The 18,465-nt window shown below is 39.9% G+C and overlaps 1 protein-coding gene across 1 annotated transcript in view; it reads left to right on the forward strand.

Annotated features, from left to right (window-relative positions):
* Window positions 1–3,814: 3,814 nt before the first annotated feature.
* fhl3a (four and a half LIM domains 3a) overlaps window positions 3,815–18,465 on the forward strand; it is a 28,324-nt gene continuing 13,673 nt past the window's right edge. The window contains exon 1 of the mRNA XM_046045693.1: window positions 3,815–4,032. The gene's annotated coding sequence lies outside the window, so the exon portion shown is untranslated. The remainder of the gene's footprint in view (window positions 4,033–18,465) is intronic.

The raw sequence follows: 18,465 nt of genomic DNA on the forward strand, positions 1-18,465 counted from the left end.
CAAAAGTTGTCTACAATTAAGTGACAATACGGTGCTTATTTTCCCTGCTTGAGTTTTGAAGTGTATATTGTAGCATGACCTATTTTATACTCTAGACAATCACAGCAGTGAAGTGGCAAGAAGTGGATGAGTTTCAGAGGAGGCAACGCATACTGCAAGGACTCCTCTGAAACTCAAAACGATATTTTCTATTTTTTTTTTGAGCTTATCTTTAAAAGCCAGCATGTTCCTCTGTATCACCCTCTTATGCTAAAGCTACAAATACATTGTAAATGCACTTTCATATTCATGCTTTGATAATGTGATGTTTTGTGCATCTCACCACTTTATAAAATAATGTATTTATTATATGACAGCAGCATGCCACGATTTCCACTCACCATCACGTATGTGGTAACGACAGACACATACTATTACACGTCATACCTACATATTACTTAAGTGGGATTTTTAACAATTTAATTGCCCCATTAGTCAGCTTCTGAGGGTCATGGTGCTTATTAGAGTTAATTTCACTCAGGTGTTCCAAAACCACACATCCAATTTAAATTTAATTTAGCGGGGCATGGCAGTCACCTGACTAGTCATCATTTACATGCTGCTTCAAAGGGTAAAGTATGTTTTAAATTGTATTGTATTCTTCACCAAGGATAGAAAATATCTTAATAATAAAGTTATATTTGATTAGCTTTTCTGTGCAAAGAATATTTTATATTTTTTATATTTATATAGTTTCCATTTTGACATTGTTTTGTGTGTTCTCTTGTCTAAGAGATCCTCGGTTAATGCAACTTCTTAATTTGTTTTTCAAAACTAAAACAGAGAGATATTTTATGTTGTAGGAAAAAATAACTTGTGAGGGACAGAGAGGGAGTCATCAGGCCATTTCTGCCATGATGAATTGACAGGCATCTATCCTCTAATTTGTTGCACGCAGTTTGACAGGACCACGCCTCAGAGTGTAAAATTAGAATTTATAATTAGGGGGTTGTGGGGAATACAGGGGTCAGACTAGTAAGGATCACACTCTTTCAGTGGTCACAGGACCATGAAAGTCAAGAGTCATATGGGCAGTTATGTAAAAAGGCCTGTGTGTAAGATATTTCATGTGTAATATTTTGCAGCTGTTTGTGCATTTCAAAAAACAAAATACAAACACAGAGAAAAAAATAACATTGGTGCCAAATCAATCAAATTTGCAGAAATTTAAACATAATAGTGTTTTTATGCTTAATTTAGGTTGCCCGGTGTGCTTAACAGAATTTACACATATGTTGAATGATGTAAACAGTAGGACAACAGTACAGTATTCACTCCCACATCACGCAGCAATTGGCCAGGTGTACATAGGCGAGAAAATGGGCAGGGTTTGAGTTTCTCTTGCAAGCGGTCTTTCATTCTTTACACAGCTACACTATATTGCCAAAAGTTTTGGGTCGTCTGCCTTAACATGTACATGAAGGTTAATGACATCCCATTCTTAATCTGTAGGGTTTAACATGGAGTTGGCCCACCCTTTGCAGCTATAACAGCTTCAACTCTTCAGGGAAGGCTGTCCACAAGGTTTAGGAGGGTCTTCTATAAGCACATTTATGAGGTCAGGCACAGATGTGGGATGAGAAGGCCTGGTTCGCAGTCTCCACTCTAATTCATCCCAAAGGTGTTCTCTCGGGTTGGAGTCAGGACTCTGTGCAGGTCAGTCAAGTTCTCCACACCAAACTCGCTCATCCATGTCTTTATGGACCTTGATTTGTGCACTGTCATGTTGGGACAGGAAGGGGCCATTCCCAAACTGTTTTCACAAAGCTGGGAGTATGAAATTGTCCAAAATATCTATTGCCTAACCCCTGAAAAACAAGCCCACACCATAAACCCTACTCCAAAAAACTTTACACTTGGCACATTGCAGTCAGGCGAGTACCGTTCTCCTGGCAACCACCAAACCCAGACTCGTCCATGTGCGCCTCAGCATGCGCTGATCCTGCTCTGTGATTTTATGTGGCCCACCACTTCGTGGCTGAGTTTCTGTTGTTCCCACTTCCAGTTTGTTATAATACCCCTAACAGTTGGCTGTTGAATATTTAGTAGTGAGGAAATTTCACAAATGGAATTATTGCACAGGTGACAACCTTTCACGGTACCACACTTGAATTCACAGAGCTCCTGAGAGTGACCCATTCTTTCATAAATGTTTGTAGAAGCAGTTTGCATGCCTAGGTGCTCAATTTTATAAACCTGTGGCCATGGAAGTGAATGGAACACCTGAATTCAATGATTCAGAGGGATGTACTAAAACTTTTGGCAATATTGTGTATTTATGACATAGTTCGTGTGTTCATTTGTGGTTGTCCTGAATACCTCTAAACATTTTTGCCTAGTTGGACAACACATCAAAGGAGCTTTGCATGTATGTAGGACAACAGTTGAATTGATCTTACAGATGTTTTTTACTCCTCCATGAACACAATTATTTGTGAAACACTGAATTTGTGTGATTTCCTTGTAAAGAACAACACAAAATATTTATTGTGGGTGACTACATTGTTGATATTAGCCTACAAAATCTCATATCGGTCAAACTCCAGTGTTGTTCTGTTTGAGTTACAGCAGATAAGACCAACCACAGAAAGTGTAATGACTGGTTAGCAATCACTCTGAATCATTAATGCTATGAGTAGTAGTGTAACAATCCTTTTTATCATATAGGGTGGTGCTTTTGCCAACAATACTGTTTTAATAGGGTAAGCACACACTGATTAACACCAATGACTCAAATGATCAGAATCTTGAAGAATCCTTCAATGTATGACAAAACAGCCGCCAGCTGCATCCAGGATAAATGTCACTCCCACTTGTTGAGTCATGACAAAAATGCAACATCAGCACTGGAGAAAGGACCCACACTGTAAAATAGGTATGGTAATGTCAGTGTACAAAGGATAGTCAAAAGTCAAAAGAGCGAAGTACATACAGAATACAGAGATACCAGTGATATATGGAAATTTGAATGCTGATGTGTTTTATTTATACCGCAGCTGTTTGCTGCCGTTGAATTACATGCTTAAATATGTACATGTATTTAATGTTTTGCCTTGAATATGTATATTGTCTGAAACAGCATTTAGACTGAAGGACATTTTAACTCCCGAACTCCCAATTAGAACCAAGGAGTGACAAAAACTACAGAAAAAAACTGACCTTAATTTGTGCTGATCTTTCAACTTAATCTGATTATGATCACACACAATCTATTTCTAATTCTAAAGCCAATCTCTGATGTTTCTCTTTTTGATATTTTATTGACATTAAGTGGTCACATAAAGAGACAGACTTTCAGAGCAAAGTGTGACGAATACCTGTTGTAATTACATTGAATTTTATCTGCAAACTCAGGTGTTACATCACTAAAGATGTCAAAACCTTTTAGTTTTTCATTGTTTATCTTGTAGATTGTTGATTTATTGATTAATTTATTGGCTGACTGATTGACAAAATTCATTTAAAAGAAGTTCAAAGGGACCAAGTGGTCAACACTCCCTTATTCAGAAACCGCATTAAAATAATGTCTGGTCTATCCACCAATCCCAATCAGCACCAACAATTAAACATAATTCTATTAAAACAGACTGTACACAAACTTCAGCGGAGCCACAGAGGCAGAGCTCCCATCAATCCCTCCACTGACTGGACTTCTCTTTGCTCCTGTTTGAAGTCGCTGGAGAGTGGGAGGGAGGGAGCAATGATTTTTTTGTGGGGGGGGCGGGATCTTGTGACTCACCAGCAACTTCCTCAGTAGTAGGACAAATGTAGCCGGTATACTGCATCACACTCCGCCGGAGACTACTGTCAGAAGAAACACAAAAAGTTTTACAGCCGACAAGCGACGCTCCTCAACCGCCGGACTATCGACCCGCAAACTGAACCAAGTCCTGACCTGAGCGAGTGTACTGCTGACAGAGAGAGAGAGCAAGCAGGAGGCGGGTTACCACTGCTGCTGCAGAAGTTGCCTCCAGGCTTCAGACATTACTCCTGGTAGGACTCCAATTTTGATTAATAGGCCTACCTATCTAAGCTTTTGTACGTTTCAGTGTTCACCTCTTCGACCTCAGTGAGGCTTCACAAAACAATGAAAACTCTTCATGTCCATTGGGTTATTACTTACAAAAGTGTTTTATTTGATGGGGAAATAAACTATTCTAGTCAAAGCATCATTAGTGATTGTGTTTGTGGTTTTCAAATGAAAATGAATGACATAAACAATGACTGAAGTCATTAACTTTTAAACGTTTTGATTACTAGCAACTGTAGCCTATAGCTAGAGTATATAGAAAAAAGTTGTTTCCTCAGGCCAAAGTTTGCCCAAACCAGCACTTTAAAAACAATAAGAAAAACTAAATTATTTGTGTTATTGTGATTATTATTATTAGTAGCACTAATAGTGGTAGTAGTACTGATAGGTGCAAAGTAATTATGATCTATACATGTATAATTTAATACCTTAAGATCAAATTCACTCTCTATGTGTTAGTAGTAATACTAGTAAAAATCTGTGGATGTTTATATTAAAGTAGGTGTGGGCTTGACATTATGACAAGCCTTAATACTCCACGCCTTAGTCAAACACATTGACTGGAGAGAAGCTTGCAAATTAAAACCCTGACAAAAGAGGAACCACTTCCTATGACAAGTGAGGGGGGTCCAACCATTTTCTGTTTTTCTGCTTTCCTTGTTATTTAGCATTTTTGCGTTTCTCTTTTCTCTCTCACAGTCACATACCTGCAGTCATGTCTCTCTGTAATATAACATACACACACACACACACACACACACACACACACACACACACACACACACACGGCAAAAAAGAAATTAAAAAATCCTGTTAGTGGAGGAACAGACTGTACTAGACTGTGACTCATTGAACTGTGTGGAGGAAGGATTAAGGAACAACTGTTGTGTCACAGAAGCTCCCAGCTGAGAGGTGTGTGAAGGCCTGAGAGAGTCCCTCAGGCTAAACTTGTCTTTTCTTCAGCGGCAGGAAGTGGGATATGGCAGTGTGTGTCAGGGAAGGGTGTGTCTGTGCTGCAGCTTCTAGGTCTGTTTTAGCGTATATCATCACAACACATAGTAATAGTTACAACCTCATGACAATTTCTTGGTGCTTCACCTGTTTCGTCATCTGGGTGCACTGGGCACGTGGGAAAGAAAAGTTTTGGGGATTGCCAAAATGGAACATTTTATCAAGATGTTTTCTTGGGAATGTACCACCTTTTAGTTTATTTTTCATTACGTTTGTTGAGGAGAGACTGTCCTGTTTTCTTTGGTTCCAGTTAGAAGAACTTTTCACTCAGACACACAAAAAGAATATTATGTCAGAAATAGTATTTATTTAACTTTTTAAGAGTTTTTTTTAAATCTTCACAGTCCATTTTTAAGCATATGATACCCATTTGATACATGTGCTGACAATATATTAAAATTCAAAGTTTGAGTAACTGAAGAAAATCCTAGAATTTGTGCTACTGTAAAACTACTTTTTCCAGGAATGGAATTTGGTAATTGTTGTCACCTTAATAAATGTGTAACATACAGTGATTCAGTCATTAACATGGTAGGCATGACTTGAAAATTTCTGATAAAAAGCCATACTTCTTTAAACCTTGGGGGCAACGGAAAAAAGCTCAATACACAACATTGACACATCATAAACCTTTAAGATGATATGTCAAACATTTTAGCAAACATTTCTCATTACATCCAGCAGCTTACAAGAAACGTTATCATTCATTTAGAGTTGTGTTTCTGGCCACCTGCTGAATGTTTTTGGTCTTTAACACCCGCTGGGAGAAATATTTGTGTCTTTAGCTTCTAAATGCTCCACTATGTTCATGGACTAGTCGTTAATTTTATCTGCTCCGTGTTCGGTTCTCTGCAGGCAGTGTACTGTGGATTTGTCAGATCTTTTTGGCTGAAAACAGCTGCCTACTGCTGCTGGAAATAAGGTTGATGAGAGTGGTGAGACTGAACATAAAAAATAAAGTTGCTGTAAAACCAAATGGGTGGTAATTCTCTGTGGGTTTGTCACTGAGCAACTTGTTTAATTTTACAGATTTACTTGATCCATTGGTAATATAGATATAAACAAAATATAGATTCAGACAGTTAGATTTAAAATGGAGACAGAATAGAAACTGTCTTATATAAATCTGCTTCTTAAAATGTGTGTCATACTAAAGTTATGGCTTGAATAAAAGCTACAATTTATCAACTCACAATAGCAGATTTACTTCTGCACCTCCTTTTTTCTGTCTGTTACTACAGAAATGACACCATGGATGAATTTTGCCTCTTAGACATCACACTGCGCTTTCACCACCATAACAGGTTATTTTTACACAAACTGTTTGTCACAGTAACAAGCATAAATGATCCCATAGCAGCCAAAAGCCAGTCATTCTGTCCCATTTAGCATCTGGGAAGTTTGCCTTGACAGAGCCTGGGCTGTATGTATTTGTTTGCTTTCTTCCTCTTCCTCTCTCCCTCTGTTTCATTGACCATGGTCACATTCTTCGGAGGTCTCAGTGTTTTCCAAAGGTTAGCACCACGTGGTGGTTGGACCCCGGCCAGATCTAAACTGCAGTTGGACTGCAACTAAGTGACTCGGACTGGTTGTGGCGGGTTTTATGGGTTGGCATCGTTTGAAACCAGGCCAACGATAATGATGGAGAATCAGCGGTCAAGTGGTTGCAGGTGGTTAGGGAGAATTTAGATTTCTGTTGAAGCAGTTCTCTTTTGACATTCTGCAGTTGTCTGTCCCTCCATGGTGTTTCAGGGGACACTGGACACAGTTTGTTTTGTTTCCAGTAGTTTTTCTCACAATATGTGTAAGGCTACATTCACCAAACTGCTGGTTACGTCCTAAGAGTTTTACTTATTGTTGTGTCTCTCTAATCATCAATGGCTTTTTCCCTTAGTTTTGACAATCTGAACATTCCAGCACAGCTGTTAGGGTGCATACCTTGTTTTTAACCTCTTATTCATGTGGTTCCAACTAAAATTAAACACTGCAACAAAATCTAGCTTTTAGCTGATTTAACTGATTTAATAAACATCAAATCTGTTTTTCATGTGAAACCAAAATAGGGAAATTGGAACTCTTTCTGCTTTGGTGTTAACAGAACCTGTCTGGCACACAGCTCTCATGCACTTCTGTGAACTCTATCAGTGAAAACAAACAAACAAAAAATCATATGGCTTCAGCTTCTCATTATTCAGATTTAGTTTATTGTATGTCTGTCTCCATGTATTTTCCCTTGTTAGTCAGCCCCCTCTTCATCAGACTGTGGGGGCACGTGGCTGGCAGCAGGAGTGTGTCTGAATTCCCTGAAAGGGGAGACGTGACCTCAGGTTTCCTGTGAGGGGATGGCCAGGTGCTGTGGTGTTATTGTGAGGGGTGCAGGACTTCCTCCATGGATGCTTTGTTGGTAAACGTCTGAAACTTGAGCCTTTTAGCTAGGGCCCCTGTGGGAGGTAATATGCCCCCCTCACAATCCAGTCATCTTGCCTTGCTCTATTTCCCTCTTTTCTTTCTCCCACTCTGTACACTCTCTGCCACAGTGTCCCCTCCATGTGAGATTTTATGTAAAGAGAACATAAACTTTATATAGGCGGCTAAGGAGTGTAAAAGGTAATGGACTCTGTGCTAATGAGGTAATTACATTCTTCTAGGGTTACAATTACAGGTCTAAACCTAGCACTTACCTGCTACTCTCAAAGGAAATGCAGTTTTCAAAGGAAATACCACATTGTGAGCACAGAATTGCAAATGCCTCGTAACTACAAACTTACAAGTTTAATACAGACTAGTCCCATGCCACCTTTCACTTGGTTTTCTCCATTTTGCCTTATCTGTCTGTTATGTTTATTACACAGTGAATTAATGGCAACCCCTCTACCTTATCTATGTTTCTTTTACACTGTCTCACATGAAACAGATGTTGTTTGGGTGCAGGAATCCTGTCGATTCATATTCTGCCATGTTATGAACTTGTACTGAGGAAACGTGTGAGTCATCTGTGACTCTTTCCCTGCACCCTTGCCTGAAGGTAGGAGGGTATGGTCATTCTCCAACAGACGTGTATAAATTAACAGGATTTGATAAAAGAATGCTATGATGCAAAACATGCAACGGTTACCAACTACCCTGTCTTGGTTCGCTCATGGGAACTGGATCCCAGATAAACCTGTCTGTATTTTCTAAGAACTCCCTCACCTATGCTGTGGGTTGAAAGACTGTTTGTGTAAAATGATATATAATTGCTTAATGTTACTGTTTGCCCAATACATTGGCACCCAGAAAAGATGTTATGGCAAAAAAGTAAATTTCACACAGGGAATATATGTTGCAAAAGTCCATAAATAATCATGACAGCTGGATAAAACTGGCCTCCAAAACCAACTAAGCAAGTCCCATCAAGTAGCAAGGAGAAGTGAGGATTGAGAGGGAAGCACATATTTAAAGTCTGTGGACAAATTGCTGTGGTTTTTAGTAATGTGATGTATATTATGATTTCGTTTAACTAATGGTTACGTTGGGCTGTGGCTAATGGCTGAATCATAGGATAACCTATGGTTAATGGAGGCACTGGAGGAGAAGAATGTTGGGTGAGGAACAGTTATTTCGCCTGATAGATCTCTGCTAAAAGAGATGACAAAGTAAAGAACCAAGGTTTACATTTTATACTGTAACACCACATATTCATATCTTGGATAAGAGAGTAATGTTCGGGATAATATTGAGGCAATCGCTGGTCCACTGACCTATAATTATCATGGCTTCTGTCAGAAGTGGATCTCTATTAAATTGCTATATGCTTTTCCCTTTTGTAGACTTAGGAAAGAATTTAATACTACATCTTTGATGCTGACTGACACCCTTACCAAGATCAAGTCTACAACAATTTAACAGCAACCGTCTGCCTGAAGGTATAATTGTAGAATATAGATATAGAAGTGATAGAGTGGTTTTATTTCTGTGAGAGTAGCAATGTCGTGCCTTCCCATTGGATGATCTTGCACACTGGCTTAATTGTACAATAATTTGAGACCAAAAGGCAATGTACTCCTTAACCATGCAATGAGACACAGCAGGCCTCACAAAGCAAAAACAACAGAGGCTCAAAATGTCACCTTTCAAAACACTGTAAACCCAGAGAGAGTATTTCTTCACAGCAACATGCTAGCTTTGTTCTCATAACAGATGTCTTGGAGAAGTAATTTAGCCTTGGCTCTGTATATGTGCGTTGTTTGTTCCACCATGCCATTGCTGTACCCCCACGTTCACCCCCTGCTGCTGTGGTAGTTGTGTCTTTATATGGCTAGTAACTTCTGTTTGCCACAATGCCAACTGCATTAGTGTTGATTGCTTCCCAAACACGTAATAGCTTGCCTCCCATATCAGACAGTGACATCATGGCAGAGGAAGTGCAATTGGGAGAGTGTGGGTGTATGGCAAGGTGTCTGTGTTGAGAATGTTCTCATATTTATTCAAATGTGTGCAAATGTTCTTTGTGTTGCACAACTGTCTCCCAGGGATAAACCAGAAGGACCTGACTTGTTGGACTGCATGAAAATCTGTTACTTGTTCAGATTAGATGTGTATTATCTTGTCACTGATAAATACAAGACTGTTTATTTGGAGTGCAGCTGTGAGCTAGAGCATTCCCCTCGCTGAAAGTAAACACTGTTAAAAAGCCTGCTGTGCATGATGGAGCTAGTGAGTGATCAAGAATGTGACTCCTTACCCAGAATGTCTTACACCATCTCTCTCTCATCATCTTTCTTTCTCTCTATGTCTTTTTTTCTCTCTAGTATTTACAGGCACAGGCATACAGACTTTGTCTCACCCTCTCACTTTCGTCTCTATGGCTCTGTTGGAGAGACAATAGTTTCTACAGAGTAGACAGGTTGAGACAAGCCAGACTTGCTACATACACCGAGGTGTGGATTTATGTCAGTCACAGAGAGAAGAGTGCGCTTGGCACTGTTAGGGCACACTTTGGAACTAATTTGCAAAGCTGTCAAAGTTGCATTGAAGACGAGTAGGAAGGATGTTTGTGGGCCTCCTTTGCTTCCCTGTGTTCTCTCACCTTCATGTAATACTGACCAGCCCTCGTACCGTACCTTGGAGGAGCCATAAATGGCAGAAAGTGTTCTTGGTAGGCTTTAAAAGGACGTCAGCTTTTCAATGAGCAGATGACAGTGATTAACAGCAAAGAAAAGTGACAGAGAGCTGAGGAGGGATTTCTTGGCCTTTTCAGTTGAAATTAAGAAAGGGTATGAAAGGACGAGATAGAGAGAGGAGTGGCCTGAGCACACTGTTATTGCCTGTGGGCGCATCTGTCAACGGGCTGTCACAGAAAAGCATAATTGAAGACAAATGCAAGTCCCTACTGTGTATAGTTTACTCTTTGTGTACCACCTCTCAATCTTGGAAAAGTTTCTATTAGTGTGCAGAAACTATTTATCCTTATCACAACAAATGTACACAAGAGAAAGAACATGTTGTGACTCCCCGAACCATCCGGCATCAGCTCTTATTCACCTTATGTAATTAAAGCTCTTTAAAGTGGTGCAGTGAGATTATTACAGTTAAGTACTGCTTTGTTTGACAGCATATTCACAACCAGCAGATCATATGGAGCTCGGGATGTTTGTAGTAATCGGACATAACTCAGTCCAGAGGGAGATCATTTACATTCAACACAATTAATAAATGATTCACAGACCTCCAGCGCAAGAGAACACCTTTGCTGTTTTTGTTGTTGTTGTTTTGACCGTTATTTAGTATAATCATCTGGTGTTGGTAGACCCCCAAAGATATAAAAGTCATCAGTTTTTTTTGAAACTCCAAAAGTCCTCTCCTGCATTTTCCGAGATATTTCTACTATGTATATACATCTTAAATATATGAAGCTAGACAGTCTTATAATCCATATATTTCCCTGAAATTGAACATAGAAAACTCTTCTCTTTTGAATTTACTAAGGCTGTAAGTTAGCATGAATTAAAAAAACAATAATAATTTTTATTTTTACATAGTGTTTTTAGCTACATTAAGTATTTAAGAAATGCAGTCATGTGATGCTTCCATTCTCTGGTGCGGTTTTCGCCACAGTTCACAGAGATTACAAAAACACATCTATAATCATAAATTAACTTTATTACATATGAAAAAAACTTCAAACCATACTCTCTCGTCTCTCTTCCACAGCTGTAAAATAGGATAGATGGCTTCACACAAGTGCACTTGATGCTATGCATGCGGTACAGAAATGCATGCACAGATGATACAGTGAAGAAGAACAGTGACTTGGTGTGCCTTTTGAAGGAATTTTATTTTATTTGATGGGGGAAAATTACAGATGTCTGGACCTTATTGTCGTCCATGGTAATTTCAGCCTTAGAAATATATTTTTGTGTCTATGGAAAAATCTTCTGGAATATTACTTAAGAACTTCACTCTGCACTTAATAAAGTCATCTGTCAGGTGTGATGTTGGAGATTATGTGACAGATACAGACCCCCATCATTACAACTGGCAGCTTGATGTAGTGTATATGTCTTAGGCATTTAGGCAAACCACCTACAGGGATGGCTGCATAAGCAGCAGCAAAGTGCAACCGGTCTACATGTAGGCGCAATATAATAGGAACTAAACTGTTACATGCGGACCCAATGAGAAGCGTGGTAGGATGCTCGGGCATTAAGATACAATCAAAAGAGATTTTCAGATAGACCAGAAGAACTCTCAATTTTAAATATAATAAGAAGAGGTGACATTTGTCATCTCATGAGGGAAAGAGAATTCAGATTTTGTTAGATTTTCATGCCAGGCATTAATTTAAACTAGCTCAGAGCTAGGATGCAAGAAACTTGTTAACACCAGGTGTAAATAGGGTCTTAGAGTTTCTACCTCACTGAACACTGCTCAAAACAGTACATTCTGTTTACTCCAATCCTCTCAAGAGTCTGGCAAACATAACTAAGTTGTTTTCTTCTTTACTTTTCCTAAGGTCCACCATACGTTTGCAATTCTGTCAGTGCTTTAATGGGCCTAAACATTCAGCTTCAAACAGAACCACATCCAGTGTTGGCAATGGAAATTAGATCAATGGGTAAAATGGGGGCCAGACGGTGAGCAAAGCACAGCAGAGGGCCAGTGACACAAGCACCATGACTTCACTGTGGAAGTATTCAACCCCCCTTAAAAACCCCCATCCCTGATCCCATTGCACGCTTTCTCAACAGTGGTGAGTGGAAACTGTTTAAGGTTGAATGATTGCCGAAGAAAAAATGGAAGAAAAACTATCCTATAGTATGAGAAGTTTGTATGATGATGGTCATTGGTCACACCGTATCATGCTTGTGGTGACCTGTTACAGGAGTATTACAGTGCCTCTGCACAGCACAGTGTGTTGGTGCCGTGTTGCTTTTAACATTCATCTACCAACCACTGGATTCTGTCCAATTATCATGGCAGAGCCATATATCCTGTTAAGTTACACAACGTGTGACACACATTTACACGTCGCTTGATCAATGAAGAATCTGTGGAGCCGTGGCGGGAACCTTGTGCTAGCTTCTCATTTTGTTTGTGTCTGTTTTGTGTTCAGCACTGTTCCCACACCTCTCTAAGCCAAGAATACTCCTATATAATAAAGCAGAAGCAGGATAAAAGCAGAATGAGGTCAGACAAGAGTCGGACGAGTGTGGTTAATAGACTGAAAGAGATAGACAGGTCTGCTTGGGATGCAACATAATTCAGCCACGCTATCAGTGTTTACCAAAGCACCTGTTTTCACGTTGTCTCTCCATTTAACAACTGGAGCTGCAACTTTGCATTTTATCACTGATAATGAATTGGGTGGGGAAGATGAATGGTGTTTTGCATGGCTGCATGATAAAGAGATCCCGGTGTGTGACACTGTGAGATAAGGACCTGACGGATTGCAGCTCTGTTCTGGCAAAGTCGAGAAACTAGCTATAGGATTTCTGAACTTATAGCTCTTCTTGAGACTTAAATGAACATCAGATAAATCCATTGTCTACCGAAGGGAGTATTGCTTTTTGATACGAATGCTAATCGGTTTTAGGTGAGTACATGTTTACATCTACCACTACCACTCCACCACTCTCCTGTTCTCCTGCTATGATTGATTTCCCCATGGCCTGCTCACTGCTAGGTTACCACACAATCAAATTCAACCATCCTGGCAGTGTGGGTGGATGAAGAAGCTCAAAACACATATGAAAGGCTAGTAACTCATAAAGGCGCAAGGTCTGAACCTAGAATAGAGGACAGCAGAGAGAAAGAGAAAAAGGGTAGGTGGGTGAGCGACTGGGGGACTTGGAGAGTGGAGGGTGGGGGCAGTTCTAGGATGCATGGCAGCATGATTTATGGACACCTTTTGAAGTGAGCTCATTCCAGCCACACTGCCTGCCTGCTGCATTTCAGAGCAGGGCATTCTCCTGGCGGTATGGCGAGGGGGATAAATGACCCTTAGGTGACTAACCTCCACTAGTGTACAACACATATGCGCTTCCTGATTATGTAGCAATTCATCAGTGTGTGAGTGTGATTCACTCCTCAGTATCCTACTTAGAGGTCAAAGCAAACAGGGAGAGTGACAAAGAAGAAAATAAGGTGGTCCCTCTCTGGGATCATAAGAATTGGGTCAAGAGAGATATGTTAATACAGAGTGCAGCTAGTTTCCTTTTTTGCTGCAGAGTTCCTAATTATCAGGGGGGAATGTATAGTATATCCTGTAGAGACTGAATGGAAACTTATTTTTATCATCCTTTGCAGTTTGCATCTCTCTTTCCAGTAGTCTCACCAATGATGACATCATTGTTTGAATAAGTAAATGTTCCGTCTTCTGGTCTGCTGGTGAGGATTGACAACTAAGGAGGGTGGCTTGGTCAGTCCAGGAGTGTCAGGATGGTTTGAATTCATCATCTATTTGATGCTTTTGGATTGTTAAAACCAAGATCTTCCAACTTTGTTTGAACCTCATTTAAAAAATATATCAAATAATTTGATCTTATCAGCTTCATATATGTTAGAAAAAAAGCTGGGGACTGTGAATATCAGCAGTAATTACAGTCGATGGGAAGTCCCCACAAAGAGATTTAAATAAACTACTCACCGTTTCTGCTCTTCCTGCACAAGTCACCCATTTCCCCCCAGTTTGGCTGCTGTGTTTATTATTTTTGTTTGATCCCTCTATCTACCCTCAGCTTTGTGTGTTCACATGTGCATACTGCAGATGGTATGTGACTACTCCTGGACGTGGCTGCAGGTGTGTCTGTGTCTCTGTGACTTTGTCTTTCGGCAGGACTGTGTCAGTGTGTTTAGACATAATACGCCTGTGTTTCATTGGGACTATGTGTTTGCAAATGTGTGTGACCGTCTTTCTGAGAAGTCCCAGAGATGTCTCTGTTTGGGGGAACAGGAAGGAGCCCAGTGTGTGTGCATACTGACTTATACTCCTCAGTGTTATAAACCCCACACTGGTAAAAGGGGTTGTTGCCCAGTAAGAAATTAACCCGCATTTGGTTCTCACTGCACATACCAGAGTAAAGGAAGAAGACATTATGTTTTTATGACCGGAAAATGGTGCACGGGGATAGTTCAGAGGTCAACACACATTATCACATCTATTTTTAGATCTTTGGTTTTATGCTGAAGGATTTTATTGTGTGGTGATTTGAAACACATATAATAGCATACATTTAACTGTATGCACTGGTGAATTGTCAAATTTATTTCAGGCAAGTTTGGCCTGCTTTTGTAACATCTACATTACAGCCTCTACTGTAGAAACAGTTAGGAAGTCTAAATCTCCCTGAATGGTCTAAGTTTGGAACATATTAACATAGTATCTGAGTTCCCCGATGGGTTCAATATTTTTTATGGCACAAAACGTCAATTTTCACATTGCCACAGCATCCCTAATAAAACGCTGGGTTGTGCCCTCAGTCAGTACTGCGCAGGATTAAACTAAACATCACTGCCAAGAGGTTTATGGTCTTGGGGAATGAGGGCACTGTTTACACGTTGCCAGGGAGATGTCCCCGAGAAGGGAAAAATGGCTGCATATACTGGAAATGACTTCTTAGACATTCATCCCAGTCGTTTCACATTTGGCAGTCCTCCCTCAGTTTTCTGAGGCAACGCAATGCTTTTTTTTCTTCATATGAAACCATCTTCTCAGGGTTATGGAGTCAGGGAGAGAAGTGAGTATTTTGGTCTGTTGGGGTTTTTGGGAGATAACTGGTGCAGCTGTTGTCAAGAATGCAGTTTGTTCAAACTGCTTATAATGTATAATACATATGAAAGCCCTCTGCACCTGGTGATTGGAAACACCTGCTTATAACAACATTCTGAATATTCATGTTAGGGGATGTTGGGATGTACGCTTAAAAAATATCCTTATTCTCTGGGCATTAACCTCAGGGTCAGGTGCCATCACTGCAGCCACGAGCCACAAGTCTGAATGAGTTATAAATAATTGCTAGCAGTTGTGGGTGTGTACTGCACAGTTGTGTGTGGTGTGCCTAGATTGCTAAGTGTGCAGCCTGTGAAACCTTAGCACAGCTCCTTGATGTCCTGGCTAGTAGCACTGACTCAGCAGCATTAGGAGACCACCTGGGAATGACCAGTCGGTAGGAGCCATTTTGTGGCTTTTGGTTCACAGTTAGCCTTGGTGTTCAATCCCTGTGGGTTACTAATAGTGACGAAGCTTGTATGTACACAGCAGTGGTCAGGACACGTTAAAGTCAAAATGACGATCCAGTCATTATCATCTTCTTTACTGGGTTTTCTGGACTTTTTATTTATGTTGAATTAGTAGATTTGAAATTATATAGCCTATATATACTATACAACTGTATAACAAATTAATCTTGTAAGTATGAATTTGAAACTGTTTCAGACCATACTGTAACTAGAATTAATTATATTTGCATTCAAAGAGCAAAGGTAATCATTTCGGCCAAAAAGGGAGGATATAAGGTTTTTATAATTCTTCCCTCCACTACGGAGTGGTACACCTTGCTCACATTTTTGAAAATTTTAAATAATATATATATATATATAATGTAAATATGTGTATGAGATAGAATCTCAAGACCTATTTCTTTATTTGAGTTTTTTTTTATCTGTCTTACCATAAAACGAGAGTTAAATTCCCAATTTTCCACAGACAAAGCACAGCAATAACCGATAGACAACGGACAGCATTTGGTCTTATATCAAGCCTACAAAGCTGAACAACACACACTTTTACCATAATTGAACAATTAGGACATAGCCATAGCAGAAAGTCAAGAAAAAGAGAAAAGTTTTGGACTGATTGTCTATCATATCAAAAGCCATCAAAGTGAAAGCATCCTCAGTATCTTCTATGATCAGATTTTATGGTCTAAAACTCCAGAGCAAAAGTTCAAAGGCACGTGCCTCAAATCCACATCAGGGCTGTGTAAATCAAAACAGGCCAAATTGGCCCCTAAATCTCTCAGCTACGACAGTTTAAAGAAGATTGTTTTATTTATAGTAGCAGTAAAGAAGTATTTTTCCACTGTGGTGACTTGCGAGACATTTGCTGTGTCTGCCTGTCCTGTATCAAGGGCACAAACACAGACAAAGGTTGATATTTCTGTTTTGTCACTGAAGATCAGAAGGGCTGTCTGTGTTCCCACTCTGGAGGTTGGTCTTGTGAAAACATCCTCTCCAGGGGCTCACAAACCAAAACTGAGTCACCCAGCTTGCAAGTGAAAGTACCCTGACCTCACTATGCATACTTCTCATTCTGCTCAGATTTGAGTGGAGACTGGGTTGTGTTCACGTGTTCACAAGTACAGTATGTGTGCAAGACAGGGTGCTTTCAAACTGATTACATTTATTCGAACAATATGCAGGTCCACAGTCCTCAGCAAAACAAAATAGGTGTTAAAACTGAGATGGGTCTCCACTAAACAGTGAAGGCTTCAGATTTCAAAGGGATGCCCTATCCCATGGATCACAGGGTAGAGAATGACAGGGAGGATGTGAAGATATCAGGACAGTGACTATGATAACCATTTTTGGGCACAAATCTGCCCTGGGAAACTTAGCCATGTTTGTTCAAAGAGAAATAATATACTCTTCCTGTCATACGGCTGTGCAGAGGCCTTAGAACAACCCTACTCAACCTATTTATTCTATAACCAGAGGCCACACCAGTGAGACCCCCAGAAAATGTAACTTTTATCCTGTGTCCACCTTTCTCAGTTTTCCATTTACTATATACAGAATCCTTATCTGTGTGACGGTCCAATTTTCTTCATTAGGCATCAGCTTTTAATCCTTTTGTTGAATTATTGTTTATCACACATTCTCTTTAACTCCATTGTTTCTGCATTCCTTACCTTTCTCTCCTATCCTATCCAAAGATCAACTAGCAGACTGTCAAGATTTTTTTTTTCTTGCTTGCTTTCCAGATTTGCTTTCTCTTTTCTCACTCTCGCTCCAGTTTTCCCTCTGCCATCTAAACATTTACCGGCAAATACCAGCACACAGAGAGAAAAAAGACAACCTTTCTTGCATTCTCCAGGCAGTGACTCTCCAAAACCTCCACTGGCACACAGGAGTTGACTGCATAGTTTCCTCAATGCAAACCAGATGTGAAGCACTAATGTATGGCAGCATTTTTTTTTCAAAGAAAGACAAATGTAGGCCAAAAATGTAGTCTTTTGACCATCCGCACACAGTGATATAAAAATAAATTCAGATTCATTTATAAGTTCCAAACTTTCCCTCATGGTTGTTGGGACAGTACTGTATGATTTAGAATAATTGCGATGTTATTGTTTGGTGATGATGGAGTATTGTGGAAAATTGGGATTGAGACTGGCTTGTAGAAGGGGACAGTTGAGATGTGACAATTTCAGCTGCGCTTTGTCATCCATATGCACTTGGAGTCCTCCTTGCTAGCACGTCCTCAAGTCTGGGTGTGCCAAGTGACTGTCGGATTATGACAAATTTATGTTTTAAGTATAACTAAACATACGTCAGTGTAGGCTTGTGCTGTGCTTTTGTTTATCTTTTGTACACACTTAAATCATCATATCAAATCCTTTTAATAATTGAGTCCAGAAGGTTTGACGTACAGTTCTTTCAGGCCAGCTGCTATTCACTCAGAGCTCTCCTCTAATGCTGCTGTGTGTGCTACACAACAGAATCAAGGCTAATATTAAAAGACATCAACACTTGCATGGTCATTAAAGGTTGCCAAGAAGGGACAAATTACAAAGGCCATGGTGACATTTTCTGCTGCAGGTACTCATTTTCCTCCTTTCTGTTTATGATGTTGGCTTTCATTTGAGCCCTCTGTCGCCTCCCACTCTACACCAGATGGTGTTTAA

The sequence above is a fragment of the Micropterus dolomieu genome, linkage group LG03, assembly GCF_021292245.1.
Source record: "Micropterus dolomieu isolate WLL.071019.BEF.003 ecotype Adirondacks linkage group LG03, ASM2129224v1, whole genome shotgun sequence".
NCBI lineage: Eukaryota > Metazoa > Chordata > Actinopteri > Centrarchiformes > Centrarchidae > Micropterus > Micropterus dolomieu.